The following is a 17,538-nucleotide window of genomic DNA, read 5'->3' as shown; positions in this document are numbered from 1 at the left end:
GAACAGAACAGAACAGAACAGAATAGTAAATTAGAATAGAATAGAATAGAATAGAACAGAACAGAATAGTAAATTAGAATAGAATAGAATAGAATAGAATAGAACAGAACAGAACAGAATAGTAAATTAGAATAGAATAGAATAGAATAGTCTAGAATAGAATAGAATAGAATAGAATAGAATAGTCTAGAATAGAATAGAATAGAACAGAACAGAACAGAACAGAATAGTAAATTAGAATAGAATAGAATAGAATAGAATAGTCTAGAATAGAATAGAATAGAATAGAATAGAACAGAACAGAACAGAATAGTAAATTAGAATAAAATAGAATAGAATAGTCTAGAATAGAACAGAATAGAATAGAATAGTCTAGAATAGAATCGAATAGAATTGAACGGAATAGAACAGAACAGAACAGAATAGTAAATTAGAATAGAATAGAATAGTTGGTTTTGACATTCTTCTTCAGTTGTTCTCATTATTGTCCTTGGTGTGAAGGAAAGAACGTAAGGACTCTTGATGAATTAAGATGAGATGAGAGAATAATGAATCAAGACTTCTGTAGATCCCACTATGCATGTAAATATGTACAGAGGACATCTGCTTGTTGACAATATCCTCCTGTGAGCCAAAACTAATTTAGAAAACATGGCTATTAAGAAATGCCATTTGGCAACAAGTAGTATTTCAGACGTGAGCAGAAGAGAGCGAGAGATGAAGGGCGTGTGATGTGCTTGTTCAAGAAACGCTCCAGAAATCATGTTGTATCTCCATCAGATGAAGAGGAAGGATAACGATCATCTTTATTGAAGCAGTTCCAGGGTCAGTGAATCGTCTGAAGAGCAGGTCAGAGACAGAAGTTTCTCGAGATCTCTTCAGGGGACTGTTAGCATGCTAATGCTTACACGAGAGCTGCTCTGCGACACTTCTGCTTCTGTATTGATACAAAGAAAGCACTCACACATAAGCTGTTTTCCGATGTGAAGGGTTGTATTTGCGTTTTGAGTGCTCGTGTACGTCTCCGCAGCGCATCAGTGTAATTCTGGTGTTTCTGTAGCTCAATTGGTGAGTGATGTGTTAGCGGCACAAAGGTCAGGGGCTTGATTCCCAGAGCACACAAACTGATCAAATGTAGATTGACTGCACTTAAAGTTTCTTTTGATGAAAGCGTACGAATGCATCAATGTAAACGCAATCGCACGCCGCACGGTGGGAAATGTTTGAGTCCATTAGAGAATCAGGGCTGAAGATTTCTTGCACTTCTGATTTTGTTGAAATATTCACTTTCCAATGGCGCCATTTTATTCAGACCAAAGTACGCAGAAAACATTGAAATTGTGACTTGTAGAATTCAGCAGACGGATGAAGAAGATGTTGAGTGGTGTGGAGATGTGAGACCGTGACATCTTTATACATGGGTCCAGTACAGTGGGGATAAAAGGTGGCCCTGATTGGTATATTTGAATGTACCGTGTTAGTTTAGTCACATGGTCAAGGAAAGGATAAGAAGGAAATGTAAGATAAGCTCTGGGCTCTTTCTCTTCTCTCCTCGCTGGATGTCCTCTCCGGGAGCTCTGGCTCTTATTCTCCTTCTATACTTTCTCTCTTTTCTTTTCTATCATCTCAGGTAATATCACATACATTTGGAAACTGCTAGTTGTATTATTTACAATTTTATGCATTTACTTTGTAACCGTTTTACATGTAACATCAATTTAAGTCTGTTATTAAATACTTTCATTTACAAATCTGCAGACTAGTGTTGGTTTAATGTTAATATTTAAACGCTCCATATTGCAATACAATATAGTCATGTTATAGCAACGCTCTCCCACATATATAGCTATAATCACTGCGCGTATTTCTGTCATTGGTATAAGTTGCAGAAGGGTGGAATTTGACAAGAAATACACAGTTTTATACCATCTTGCTGTTAACGTTTCTTTAGTCATTTCGGCATCCCTATAGCCTGAACCACTATATAGCGGAACCACCCTTACAAATCTATAACTCTTGATTAAATTTGATCAATTAAATTTAATACAATAAAATATGAACATGGTTAATGTTAATGTAAATAATAAAATAAATTGTTATATTATAACCAAACTCTGAAAATTAACAGTCTATAAAGTATAATGAAACATATTTTATTAGCTATAAAGTCTATGTTTGCTTAATGCCTGTGTATTGTCAGTGTTTCAGGTTTTTTAAATGAGGGAGTCCGTTCGGAAAAAACAATCTCATGCCAATCCCTAAGTATTTTATGAGGTTATTTCATCTGAATTTGTATGATCTCATTAGTTTGATTTGCTGCGGCCTCCGGCAGTGACGGTAAGTTTAGAGGATGAGGTTTCATTATGGCCTATTTTTTAATTATTGTGTGTTTTTGTGCCATTCAAATCGTAAGAATTAGCCATCTCATACATTCCTGTGAGATTAGTCTGGTTTGGAATATATCTGATAACAGTTAATTTTGTCGGCATCAAACATACCATATAGATCATCTTAACGCCAGCAAACATGGACTAAAGTTACAAAACTCGGACTTTATTTCAACGTGATGAAGGTTGTAAGAGTCATGAGTTGATTGTGTTATAAAATGTTTTGTTGGTCTCAAGAGTTTCTTTCAGACGGTTATTATTTTAATTGTGGCCATCAGCAATATTGCGGTTATTATAGATTTTGGATACTTAACAAGCACAACACAGCACACACAGCTTTGTCTGATGAATGAATGCTCGGACAGTTTAAAACAACATTAGTTTGTACTAATGAGAGATGGATTCTGGGTTGTTTGCAAGATTTCCAGAGATAGTCATTTATTTTTGACAGGACAGTATAGACATACTGGAAGTGACGGGGAGGAGAGGGGTTGCAGATTCGGGGAAGGACTCAAACTCTGGTCGCTCGAAGCGCAATCCACATGGCCACAGGCTCCGACTAAAGTCAGTTCTGTCCCTTAGTTTTACACGTAAAGCGGAGGTAACACACGCAGTTTGTTACCAGCCAATCTCATTTTAATCTTGAGTACATATAGAGTAGTATTGCATACTTCGTATCTTTGAAGAGTATTTCGTTTGATCACATTTATAAAAGACATATACAGCTGTACGATTATTTCCGAAAACAGGTGAGCCATGAGCGCGTTCAGGGGGCAGAACTAAAGCACGAGCACACAATACATCGTCGCATGATCCCTGCATAACTGTTGATGCACTATAAGTTTGTGTTGTGTAATTTATGGACGCACACGCCGATTGCCAACAAAACACAGGCTTATGACTTAGATTGACATGACCGTGGTTCATGCGGTTCATGACCGGCATCTTTTAGCGCTGGGACTGCGCCATCTATCAGTTTCATCTACAAATCTAGCGTTATATCCACCGTTTATAGAACATTCATCACCCAAATGCAGTGAACAAACAAACACAGCTAAACTTCGCGAACGCAGTGCTCTCTCTCTCTCTTGTTACAGCTGGTTGATGTGTGCGCATGCTCCTTCTCCTGCTCTCCCTGGTTGACGCGTGGGCATGCTTTTCTGGGAGAATTGTCCAATAAGGGACTAAGAAAAGTTGTTATGTAATGGAATTTCATGTTCGGAAAAGACATTCCGAAACCTATACGAACGCTGGGGGAGTGTATCGAGCACAGAAATACTACGTTCAACTCGTTTTTGACAAGTTGACCATGTCAAGCATGAGAAGCCAGCACGTTTAACATTGTAAAAAAGTCAGAATGCATGAAACACTGTGGCACCCCCCCTTAAATGTACAATGAGAGACATGTAAAGATTATATTTTTGACACGTTACTGTAAATCCAGATTCGCTTAATAGGACAAGGTGTTATAATCCCACTATTTCAGCACAGTTGAATTGCCCAATAGGACATTTCCCATGCCTAATGCATGACGGGGGGAAGCAGTCAAGAGTATGAACAGAGGAAAGGAGGTCTGAGGTATCACTGGTTCGTCGGGTAGGCATCCTCTGTGTTTGGGGGATAGATGATTACACAGCATACTTACCTTTCCTAGCCATTATCAGAGAGACATCTCATGAGGTGTGTGTCCCACTTTCATCACATCCATTTTCCTGGGTGAAAGATGCCTTTTGGTGAGGTGCTGCTGATAATGCCCTTTGCATGGTCCCCATCAATGCGACACATTGATGAATCAATTGATCAGTATTACTTTACATTTAGTCATTTAGCAGACGCTTTTATCCAAAGCGACTTACAGAGAGTTCAGGGAGCAATAAGCGATATGTCATACAGGAGCAATAATACAATGGGTGCTAATACAAAGTTACTAGTTTCAACAAAAGCTGTTGAGAGAAAGAGAGAGGGTTTAGTGTTTTTATTTTTTTATAATTATTATTATTTCCTTTTTTTCTCATTTTTCTGTCAAGTATTCACAGAAGAGATGGGTTTTGGAATGTTGTGAGAGATGTGGTTGACCGGACCGAGTTAGGACGGATGTTCCACCAGGAAGGAGTTGTGAAGGAGAATGAGCGGGAAAGCCATGTACTGCCCTTATGAGAAGGCAACACAAGACGCCGCTAGTTTGCTGAACGCAGGGATCTTGATGGGGTGTAGGAGGGTGTGAAAGTATGCCGGTGATAGTCCTGTAGGCAAGCATTAGTGACTTGAATCTAACACAGGCTTCACCCGGTAGCCAGTGGAGGGAGATAAAAAGAGGCGTCACATGAGCCCTTTTGGGCTGTTGGAAGACAAGTCGTGCTGCTGCGTTCTGAACCAGCTGAAGTGGTTTGATAGCCTTTGCAGGAAGACCAGCAAGTAGTCCGACAAGGAGTTGTGCCGCATGCTCAGTGAGATAGGGTCTGACCTTTCTAATGTTGAATAAGGTATTTCGGCATGACCGCGTTATCTTTGCAATGTGATCATTGAAGGACAGCTGTTCATCAAATAGGACTCCGAGGTTCCTGGCTGTTTTGGAAGGAGTGATTGTGGTATTGCCAAGTTGGATGGTGAGATCGTGTTTGATCGAGCATTTGGCTGCAGAGTTTTTACATGGTCCATTGGGCCGGAAAAGGCATCATAATGGATAAAGAAAAGCTAGCGGTTGAACCCAATTACCCAGCGTAGATTGTCAGGCCGCTGTTTACCATGTGGAGGGCAGCGCTGTCAGACAGACGGGTGCATCTTTCACCGCTCCACCCCGTATGAAGAAATAAGGCGATCCAGAGAGCTTTTGCTAGTCTTGAGCTAAGATTTGAGATAAATGTGAATGTCGGTCTGCCGTTCATCTCTTCAATCACTCTCGAGAAGTTATAACGCTTCACACCGCCCCTGTTGAGACCCTCGGAGAGCTTCCAGCATGCAGTGATGATGAGCTCAGAATATGCGAGTAGTTATTAAGCACCTGATGAGATCATATTCCCCGTTCAGAGCCTGTTCACTTCTCAGACTGATTCTTCTGGTCAAGCCCACAGGCGTCATCACAAACTCCTCAATTAAACCCTGCCGGTGGCTATAGGAGAGATGTTTACCATGTCATCCCGATCACATGTAACTGCACAGACAGGTCGGTAAGCAATTAAATCACAGTGTTGATCCGTCCCATAATATAAACACGGAGTCATGACTTATTATGTGTGTTCAACACAAAACAAATACAGTCCTAAGACATGATGTTATAGAATGTGACTTTAATCAAATGTGACTCGTTTCTCAGAACCAAAGGGGAATCGTCTCTTATGAAAATTAACCATGGTTTTATTATAGTAAAACTGTAGTAACTGTGGTATTTTTGACAGATTGATCACCGTTTATGTCACAAATACCATTATTAAACTATGATTACTGTAGTAAAAGAGTGTAGGTTGTTAAAACTTTGTATAAGGTTGAAACTTTTCAAGTTGAAAATAAAAACTAGAATTTAGCAGCCTGTCTAAGTTTAGTTGTTGATCCAGGCCTTAAGCCCTAAATATATATATATCTGCTTTGCTTTGATAGAGAGATATCTGTACTTAAAGCAAAACACAGAGAAGCGGTTTATATATTTCTCCTGCATTAAAGCAACACTTCACTGTTTTTTCAACCTCAAAATAATGTCTCTGAAATGAATCAGTCATCCATTAAAAGTTTTGATTTATTAATGATTGTTAACGAAATGTCTCTGAGAAATATTGAGAAATTTATGTTGAGTTCTTTCACGTATCATCCACCATTTATATATTCCATCTGGTTTATGGTGCATTTGGTCTACACCATTTTGATTTGATCAGTCTGTGTGTTGTTTAGGATAGAACCCGTGACCTTCATGTTGCTAACACAATACTCTGTAAATTGAGCTACAGGAATGGGATGTAAGATTCAGGGCTGTGGGCTTAAATGACTTCTGGCTGTTTTTCTGTGAAACATCAGTGTAGTGTATGGATCTTTCTGATATACTGTAGATTGAGGTGAACACACACCAAACCTGAAGAAACTGTTAGGTCATGTATGTTCAGGGCCATGTCTTCACATTTCTCATGTTTATATGAGCTTGTAATACTGTACTAGAGCAGTGCCCTCGACCTGTATTGAGAGTTCAGATGAACTATTCTTTCCATGTAAGGGCTCATCTATCATATACTGTATATACTGTATTGTGCTGTGATCTGTTGGCTGTTCAGTGCAGTTCTCACTAGTTCCATTTGAACGGCCTGTCTTATCCATTTTTTCCCTGACAAGCAATGTAATTCATTATATATAATGAATTTAATATCACTATGTGTGTCTTATGTTTAGATTGCTTATAGTATTCGGTGTATTTATATTTCGAGTGAGTGGGTGGAGTATCTAATATCTCATTATAAGCATGAACCCCGTTCGGTTGGTCATGGAGGCGGTGTTGCAAAAATCTATAGAAATATTCTTAATGTTAATCAATCAACAGGATGCAGGTTTAAGTCATTTGAAGCGCTTGTTCTTAAAGTCCCTCTTCCAGATATAAGACAAAAACCATTACTGTCTCTCGTTTTGGCCACTGTGTACAGGCCCCTACGCTGATTTTCTAAAATAGTTTGCAGACTTGGTCAGACCTGTTGGTTCATGCTGACAAAGCACTAATTGCTGGAGATTTCAACATTCATGTTGATAACGCAAGTGATGCTTTTGGAGTTTATAGAATTTCATTCATAGATTTATTGAACTTGGGGTCAAGCAAAACATTAACAAACCCACCCATCGCTTTAATCATAGACCTAGTTATATCACATGGACTCGATCTTAGCGAGATCCTTTCTCTAAGTAATGATGTCTCCGATCACTACCTAGTGTCGTGTAAAATGCATATTGGAATTGAAGGCCGCATCGCTCCGCGTTATCGACAGGGCAGAACAATTATCCCAACCTCTAAAAAAAGATTGACTGATAACCTGCCCGACCTGTCCCAACTACTTAGTGCACCCTTAAACACACGTGACCTCGAAGAAGTCACTAGTACTATGAGCATATTCTTAAATACATTACATACTGTGGCACCCATCAAATTTAAACAGGTTAGAGAGAAAAACATAGCACCTAGGTATAATAGCACCACACTTGCCCTTAAGAGATAAACATGTAAATTAGATGCAAATTGAGACGAACAAAACTACAGGTTTTTAGAATTGTGGTTAGATAGTATGTCCTGTTACAAAAAGGCAATGAAATCGGCTAGGGCTGAGCACCTCCGGAACCTCCAAGGTTTTTATTTAGAATGGTTGCTACCCTAACAAATAAGCAGACACCACCTGATCAGAATATTCCAGCTCACCTAAGAAGTAATGACTTCATGCTATATTTCACAGAGAAAATTGAAAACATTAGAGAAAAGATAGTTAATGCTAAACCTTTAAGTCTGCCCTATGAACCAATATCAGCTGTGTATCAGTGCTCTTTCCTACAAAAAAAGGATCTACACGAAAAGTTTCAGTCGGGCTTTAGGCCACATCATAGCACGGAAACAGCACTTGTTAAAATTACAAATGACCTACTCCTAGCATCAGACCAAGGCTGCTTTTCACTACTAGTTTTACTTGACCTTAGTGCCGCATTCGATACCGTAGATCATGCTATACTGCTAGATCGCTTAAAGAATTATATTGGTATTCAGGGACGAGCCTTACAATGGTTCAGATTATATTTATCCGACCGATATCAGTTTGTTCATTTAAATGGGAAATCATCAAATCAAATTCCAGTACACAATGGATTACCTCAAGGATAGGTTTTAGGGCCCTTGCTATTCTCTATATACATGCTACCCCAAGGTTACATTATTAGAAAACACGGAATTAGTTTCCATAGCTATGCAGATGATACTCAGCTACACATTTCATCTAGACTGACCAGATCCTCAAAATTTACAAAACTGGAAGAGTGCGTTCAGAACATAAAACAGTGGATGACTAGTAATTATCTTCTGCTAAATTCAGATAAGACAGAGATATTACTTATCAGACCTGTAAGCAGAATAATACAGATTACAACTTGCAAATAGAAGGATGCCTCACCTCAGCAAATATAGTTAAAGACCTTGGCGTTACATTGGACAGCAACCTGTCTTTTGAAAACCTCATCTCAAACGTCACAAAACCAGCCTTCTTCCATCTTAGAAACATTGCCAAACGGCGGAATATTCTGTGTATTTCTGATGCAGAAAAACAGGTTCATGCATTTATGACTTTAAGACTTGATTATTGTAATTCACTACATAGTGGTTGTCCTGCATCATCATTAAATGAATTACAGTTAGTTCAAATAGAATTTATTTACTTATAGAGAGTTCTTATAGAAAATTGCACCACATAACACCAATTATATCATCCCTACACTGGCTACCGACAGACTATAAAGTACTTCTAATCACTTGAGCTCCTGCTTATCTAACAGAGCTTCTATCACGCTACAACCCATCACGCTCTTTACGATCATAAAACTCCAGACTTCTGATAGTACCTAGAATAACTAAATCCACTAAAGGGCACCTAAACTCTGGAATAGCCTTCCTGATACTATTCGAGGGTCAGACACACTCTCCCAATTTAAATCTAGATTAAAAATGCACATTTTCAGCAAAGCATACATATGATGCATTCCAGTATTATCTCTTGTTTATAAGTAAATGAACTACAGCTTCATTGTTATTTTATTTTAATACTAATACTAACATTTGTTTGTTTTTGTCTTTCTGTAAAGCTGCTTTGAAACAATGAAACATTGTGAAATGCGCTATATAAATAAAACTCAATTGAACTTAATTGATTTTGCAAGTCTTCAGATTGATCAAATGAAATGTAGAACAGATTGTTTAAAGTTAATATTCAACATCGGCTCCACCTGCACTCGGCTCCACATAGCACTCATTTTTTAGATCCAGGTTCTCAAACGTATCGCCTCGCCTGCACATAAAATAGAAATGTTCATTTAGTTTTAGTGTAATATATTCTCAGGTCATCCTCAGAACAGTGTGTAGTTGCGTGAGAAATGAGTCAGTCGGTGTCATGCTGGAGACGCAGGGCTTTTAAATAAAGAAGAGTTCTTTAATTGGCTCTCATTGATCTTCAGCTCTTTGTGGTGGAGTCTGATGAGATGAATGTTATCTGTGGCTTTGGGACTTAGGAATCACTCCACTGGCATTAAGCGATGTCTGAAATTTGTTTAAAATTGTGTAGGGACTTCCGGAAAGTAATTGGGGAAAAAAGATGCTTTAACTCTTAATAAGGTTGCGGCATGTGAGAAGGCGTCATGTGAGAAGTGTTATCAATTCAACTCAGAAAATGAACTCAAGAGTTTTATCTCTTAACCCACAGATAAAACAACCAATGCACTCCAAAAACACTTCTGTAGTAGACTGTATTCATGTGGAAATGAACAACTTAATAACTAAAGAAAGTAAGTAATGAATACAAATGCAACCTTTTTGTAAAGTGTTATCAAAAGATCACTATAAAACTTTTTTATAGTTATATTTCAGGTGCTTTGAGAAGCAGACAGAAGTGATTCTCACCTTTTCTATTTACAATTGCATTTAATTCTAAACATTGCAAAATCAATGAGCGTTCAGAGCGACACGAGGACGAGTACAGAATGTTTTTTAATACAGCGTTGATGTCTTACGTTACATGATGATAGCTGGTGTTGTTTAAAGTCTTAAATCACTCAAGGTTAAGCATCGCCGTGATTTATTTTTTTTACCCACTCCTCTTTGCTGTGTCTCTCTAACAACATCACTTAACCGTGATAAAATCACTGTAAATGTTTCATACTCGATATTTTGTTGCATGTTGATGTATTACCCTGTTTATGTGAATAATAACTTGAATAAATAATGCAGAGAATCCATCAGCGGTGAGAGAGAGAGGTGTGACATTCACATGTGAAGTGCTTTGAGTTTATGATCTCTTTCAGAGATGCTGCTGGAAATGAATTGAAGAGGGAATGTTCAGGGCTCCGGGGACTCTGCACGGAAGAAAAGCCAACAGTCTCTCATTCCACAAGACCTTCTCTGTATGCGTTTTATTTTAATTGAGTATCTCAGAGATGACGTATTTTTATATGCAAAACCCGGAAGCGAGTTAGCATTTTGGTACTTCCGGTTCCATCGCCCCAAAGTCTATGGGTTTTTCGAATGGGTTTTTGTTAATTTGCCTGAAATAAGGTCTGTGGTAAACAAAACCTCTCAAAATTTTGAGCGGTTTATTATAACACCAATTATAACCCGTTCGTGATTTTTTGAAAGCCTTATTGTGTCTTAAAAACGGCGGTTGCTAACAAGTTGCTAAAAGCGACTACTTCCTTTGGTGGGGACGTTAGGCGTCATCACGCATATAAAGCTCACAAATAATGCAACATGGGCAAAAATCTCTTAAAACGTAGATGCGGCTTCATTCACGGAGTAATTACTTACCAGGAAACACATTTTTAATCAAGTTTGAAAGAGTTGGTGGTGGTGACGTTGATATCGAGCGACCTTAAGTGTAGTCTGTTTATAGCATCGTGTTAGCTTTCTACTTCTGCCGATTGTATTTCGGCTTCAAAGGCAACAAATGTCGTGTTCATTGGTAAAGATTATCTTGATAGACAAAACGTGTAAACATCATAAACCTTTGTTTATCACAGAGTTTATATTTTGCAATCTTCCAAAAGTCTATGGGAAACACGGCTCATTCAGCATCATTGCAGCATGTCCTGCACAGGTTATACGTCTCAGTGAGTTCTTCGAGACAGAGATGAGATTAAACGAAGAACTGACTCTGGCTCCATTTGCTATTGAGACCTCAAAAATCTCTCAAATTGTGCTCAGATGTGCAGTGATAGGGCGAGTGAATGAGAGTATTCATTTTTAGATGATCACTTTGAATTCGATGACACGGTCTAATGCTGTTGAATTGTGTTGAAATTCTGTTCACATGAGATTAGGTCAGTCCTGTGGATTGATGCTGTGATGTGCAGCTGTGTGGTCTTTCTAGTATTTGCTATGCATGCACGAGTGATCATGCTGAAAATATAAACTACACACAAACTAAAACCAATAAGAGAATTTACTGACTTCGGAAATAAAACCTTAGTGTTAATACAGACACCACACACATTCTTTTACGTCACACATTTAATATCTATTTAAAACTTTTTGATTGAAACATATAACGTTTTTTTAATAATCCCGGTGCCATCTTGGATGTTTTTGTTTACTGCTGTAAATTGTCTTGCGTCCTGCATACTATCCATCTTAAATAAGAATGACCGTCCCAAATCATAGTATTGTTGAAATGAGTACACGTAAAGTACACAGATGATTTGCTGTTTCTGAGGAGATTTGGAAGTGAGGATCCATGAACACTCAAAAGGCTGATATTACCCACAATTCACAGCGAGAGGGAGGAGTTTAGTGATGCTGCACTTAATAAAGATTTCAGGTGGTTGTCAAACAATCGTGTGATGCAAAATCTTGGATTTTTTTCTAATTTCGTGTACCTATATTTGTATATTTAGTACATACTGTAAAAGTAGGTGAATTAGGGTTGATCAACAGGTCTTATTTGATCGTTTCTGTTGTGAGCATTTCCAGAATAAATGATGAATTAGACTTTTATCCGGCATCAGGCAGTTGTTAACAAAAAGCTTTTATTCTTATTTCTAAAAGCACCTGGTCTGATAGCGTGCGTGCGTCTGTTGAGTTTTTTTGTGAAGTGCTGTAATGTAAATGTAATGTGTGTGTTGAGATGCGCTCTCATAAACAGGAGAAATGTTTTTAATTTATCTCTCATTACATGTCTAAGTGTTGAGTGCAGCCATTGGGAAATAACAGCAAGACATTTTTATTCTCGATACTTTTCACCTGTTTTGGATGGGTAAACTGAGTGGTTTATTTAATTTCACTCAAATCTTCTGTTTTATTACTGCACTTCTCCATTCTCTCATGCTGAACTTCACATTCTCTCCTTATTGAAAGCTCTTCGGATCTATGAAATACACAAAGTTGTTATTCTCGCTAAAGGATTGGCCACAAATGTGCTTGCCATACGAAATGTTTCTTTAATTACTTAGTCTACCTCGTGTTCTTCCAAACCCACGTGGGCATGTAAAAACGCTGTAGTTTGCTCAAGTATTTACTGTAGTAAATATCCTAGATACTCTAGTGTTTTGAACCACAGAAAATATTAAAGTACACCAAAGCAAAATATACTACCGTTTACTACAGCTCATCATACATAATGCGTAAGTATACATTAACAAAGTGTAGTCATTAATACTACAGAATACTACAATTTACATCAGTTAACAGTTGAGTGCTTTACAGTATTTTCATGTGGGTTGTTTTGAATGCAGATATAATAGATAATATTCAGGACCACATTCATAGCCTATTATCTTTATTTATTAATTACATCTCAAATCATTTTCAAATCTTTGCCCTCCTGACAAATGATTAAAATATAGATTAGTCTATTATAAGTATATAAAAGTAAATATGTTGGCTTTCTTCTTTGGGCTGTAAAGTGACGTGTCACATCAATGTGATGCTCATATCTTTTCATCTGCTTCAGATGTGACTGCGGTGAGCAAGAACACGAGAGGTCGAGTGAGAAGACCTTTAAAATCTCAGATCAATGTTCTGATGTGACATCAGAGGATGCTTTTATTTTGTTGTCTTTGTAGTTTGTTTGTAGAATTGAAACCTCGAGCGTTTGACTGCGATATTTTACAGAAAAGTACAAGTGAAGCTGGCTGATTTAAATATTTATAGATATGTAGATATTTTTCTTCGCACACACAGACAGACACACGTTCCTCAAAACCATGGGTGCATCTCAGAAGAACACTAGTCGATTTTCTTTTTCCCTTTGTACCGCACCTACGTGCCTTTTTTTCACATTTCCAAACACAAATTTTGTATTTTTTTTCAGTCAGCGTGTACTCCAATGATGAAAGTTTTCTCAAACCTCGAGAGAAGGGGAAAGTTACACTTTGCAAGTAAAGAAAAAACAGCGACAGTTTTAGCACCTGAGAAACGATCTTATTATCATTGTCAGGACTTGATTCACCTCGTCACGACTGTTTTCAAGGAAAGAACTTTTTCTCTGTCGTCACGTGTATTAGTCTATTCTCACCCATTAGACCGTACACACCACCAGACACGCTGCCTACAGAGGATTCACTGCCAGACGTTCTAATTGAAGTCAAAAAACAATACACGTCTGACTCGTTTGAGACTTGATTCTTGGTAAGACACCCGTGACCTAAAAATGGGTTGAGGATGTGTTCTGATAAGTGTCCGAACAGCAGCGAAGCGACTAATCATCAATCCTTCATAGTTAAGATGGTGAAACAAATAGGATTTTCGGCTCAAATCACTTAGTTTTGTTTTTCTGTTGATGTTGAAATTGGTCCTGTCTCTGAGGTGTTTTGGCAGGTGTTCTTGGTAGAAACCAAACGATGCCAACATGAACAGCTTGTGTGATATGAAACAAAACTCAAATAAAAAACAACTCAGACACAATTGTAAACGTGCAGCGCCGTAGAGTTGGTTTTTCATTAGACTTTGACATCAATAACAAAGGATATGAGAAATTCTCTTTAATAGCTGATTTAGCTTGTTTTGCCATCCTAACACCACATGATTATCTGTTTAGTTTCTTCAGAGAAATCCGTTCTGAGAATGAATGAGAAAAACTGAATGCGCTGCAGAAAACTTTTTTGATATGTGAAAATCCCTCACAAGTCTTTATAATGAAACCGAAAGCGTTTAATAACAGTGACTGTTCACCTAGAAAAATCCCTGACGCCGTCTGTATCCAAAGCCAATGAATGTCCTGAACAGGTATTATGGGGAATGATTTAGAAGAGAACCTCTCCGGGAATTACTTTCATTTCATACGGTAAGACTAAATAAATCTCAGAGTGTTTTATTAGTAATTTTCAACAGTAGCAATTGTTTCCTTATGAGTACATCACTTCATTTTTATTATTAATACCATCTGTGTGTTAAGAGTACGCTTCCGCTGTGCTCATTTGAGTTTGATTGAATGTGTTGTGCTTGTAAGATTGTGGTGGGTTTTGTGTGGTTTAGGTTTTGTGGAGAGGTGTGTTAGCAGCACTAAAGTCATAAAACACAGACGCATCAAATGTGATCAAACGTCAAATTTGAATGCACTATTAAAGGGATACTTCACCCAAAAATGAAAATTCTGTCATCATTTACTCACCTTCCAGTTGATCCAAATCTGTATTATTTTCTGATGAACACAGAGAAAGAAATTTGGAAGAATGCGTATAACCAAACAGATCTCGCCCCCTTTGACTCCCATAGTAGGAAAAATTACTTTATCATTTTTTTGTTCTGTTGACCACAAAAGAAGCTATTGTCATGATTCTGCCTCATCATGTCATGTCTTTCTTGGTCTTGTGGCAGGATCATGGCAGAGCCTCATGTTTTGTGTGGAGAGCGACATGTTATTGTTGGTTCTGACATAGCATACGCTCTCTCCGGTCTCGTCTTCGGCCCCGCCCCTCTCGTTTCCTCATTTAGCTTTCCTTCAGTGTTTCATTCCCGACACCTGTCCCTTGTTAATAGTTATAGTTCATGTCAAGTGTTGTTTTAGTTAAGTCCAGTTTCAGTTAGTCTATGTTCTGTCGAGTCCGAGTTATTATTTCCCCTGTTATTGTTGTTTTGCACCCTTGTGGGTTTTGTTTTTGTGTCTTATTGTTAAATAAAGTTCTTGTGTCACCATCCTACTGCCTGAGCTTGGGTTCTGTCGTCCTATCCTGACAGAACGAACCAGCCTGTAAACACTCAGATAATCCACAGAGCAAGAAATGACGAAACGTCATACACGGAATACAAGCAAAACAAACCAGCACAAGACAGCAAACACGAGACTAACAAAGGGTAATTAACAAGCGACAGGTGTCAGGAATGAAACACTGAAGGAAAGCTACACGAGGAAACGAGAGGGGCGGGGCCGAAGACGAGACCGGAGAGAGCGTATGCTATGTCAGAACCAACAATAACATGTCCCTCTCCACACAAAACATGAGGCTCTGCCATGATCCTGCCACAAGACCAAGAAAGACATGACACGATGAGGCAGAATCATGACAGATATTTTGAAGAATGTGGGACAGCAAACAGTTCTGGGGCACTTTGACTACCATTGTATTTTTTCCTACTATGGGAGTCAATGGGGGGCAAAATCTGTTATAAGCATTCTTCCAAATATCTTTCTCCGTGTTCATCAGAACAAAGACATTTATACAGATTTGGAACAACTCGAACGTGAGTAAATGATGGCTGAAGTATCACTTTAAGTCACTTTATCTAAAAGCTGCTTGTATGGGCAGAGCAAGTACTTCATTTTTATGTAAGATAAAGAGAGAAATATTTATTTTTCTTTGGATTGATAAATTGTGATGAAGAGCATTAGTTTCACGGCTTCTACTCCTCAGAGACCAGCGCTGCTGTCCATCATATGCACTTACATTAAGAGCTTGTGTGGATAAAGCTGTTCCTAGATCAGCGTTAAATGACTCCCTCCAGCTGCTCTCGTTGAGTTTGGCTCAAAGCTGTTACCATCCGTTTGATTCCAAATTGGCACTGGAGGTGCTGCGAGCGTGGTCAAGGTCAGCGTGTTGACACGTAATGTATGAAATGAAGAGGAGGTTAAGATGGATTAGTTTGGAATGATGGATGACCGAATTCACAAAACATGATACACACAGCCCAGCGAAAGGGCCCGAACCTGCAGATTTTCTGCAGCCCTTAAGAGTTAAAGCGGCTTTGGATGAGCTCCAGGAGAGACGGACAGGTTAAGACCCTCAGCCTTGCTCATGTCAAAGAGCTGGATGTGAGCCAATCGCGTCACAGAAGAGAAAGAGAGAGCGTGCGACAGATGGAGAGAGATGGAGGTTTGTGTTCCAGCAGTGTTTTTGGGAAAAGCTGCTAAAAGTTTTTTTGTTATCGGACTGAATGAAAGCTGCGATAAAGTTAAATGTGCAGTAATCTCTCTATGAGGTGTTTTATATCATTTACATTCTTTGTGTCACTCTTTCATCCTATTTATTCTCAGATTTTTCTTCCAAAAATAATTGTTGGAATGCAGTACTGTAGGAATCGTGCAAAGTCTGCCAAGTAAAGAATTGTAGAAACAATTTTGATCTTTCAGAAGTACATTAAATTACTGCAATGTGTTTTTTGGATAAATGATGATTCATCTAAAATAATTATATGTATATATTATTTATTATAATATGTATATATATATATATATATATATATAGTTATTATTGTTTATATAATATGCATTTAGATAATTATCATTTTATATTGTGTGAAAATTTATTTTTATATAGAATTATTCTATAAAATTATTTAAAATAGGATTCTTATTTTTAATTCAATATAATTTCTATAGGGTTTTCTTTTACTAATCTGATAAATACTCTCCAGTGGCCACATATTTAAAACTTTGCTTAAATTTTATTCTTAAAGTGTCAACAGTGTCCACATATAGCCCTAAATTTAAATATTTTTTGTAGTTTCAGCCGCAACAGCATAAACAAACGTTATGTGGCCCAAACTTAACTTCCAGTAGACTTCCGCAAAGAATCAATAACTGTGGAGTAGTTTTAATTTTATTTAATACAATTAATATACACCAACACATTAAAATAAATGAATACGCATTTAAATTAAATATAAAATAAATTATATTACTATTATAAATGATAATAACCAGACCGGAAGTTAACCTTGGGCCAGGCGCACACATCTGATGAAACCGTCTATAAATCCCGGTATGTGCATGGAGAATTGTGTTTTTACGTCAGGCCTCATCTGATCTCAGATCAATAAAACTCTTCTCTGAGAGAAGAGAGGTTTTCACTGGTTTACAGTATAAAAAACATATGCAACATGCAAAGTTTGTTCAAATGTGCGTTTGCTTCTCTCTCTCTCTAAAGCATCATCATGTCTTCTCGAGTCATTTGCTTTTCTGCAGAGGTGTGTGGAAAGGACTTCATCAATCATTTGAGTCTCGATGCTGTG

General features: G+C 37.9%; 1 long non-coding RNA gene across 3 annotated transcripts in view; it reads left to right on the top strand.

Annotated features, from left to right (window-relative positions):
- Positions 1–710: 710 nt before the first annotated feature.
- LOC130552350 (uncharacterized) overlaps positions 711–17,538 on the top strand; it is a 49,056-nt gene continuing 32,228 nt past the window's right edge. For all 3 annotated transcript variants that reach the window (XR_008962716.1, XR_008962717.1, XR_008962715.1), the window contains exon 1: positions 711–849. This is a non-coding gene — a long non-coding RNA (uncharacterized LOC130552350). The remainder of the gene's footprint in view (positions 850–17,538) is intronic.

This window comes from Triplophysa rosa, linkage group LG4 (genome assembly GCF_024868665.1).
Source record: "Triplophysa rosa linkage group LG4, Trosa_1v2, whole genome shotgun sequence".
Lineage (NCBI taxonomy): Eukaryota > Metazoa > Chordata > Actinopteri > Cypriniformes > Nemacheilidae > Triplophysa > Triplophysa rosa.
This window is presented reverse-complemented; position numbering and strand designations above follow the sequence as displayed.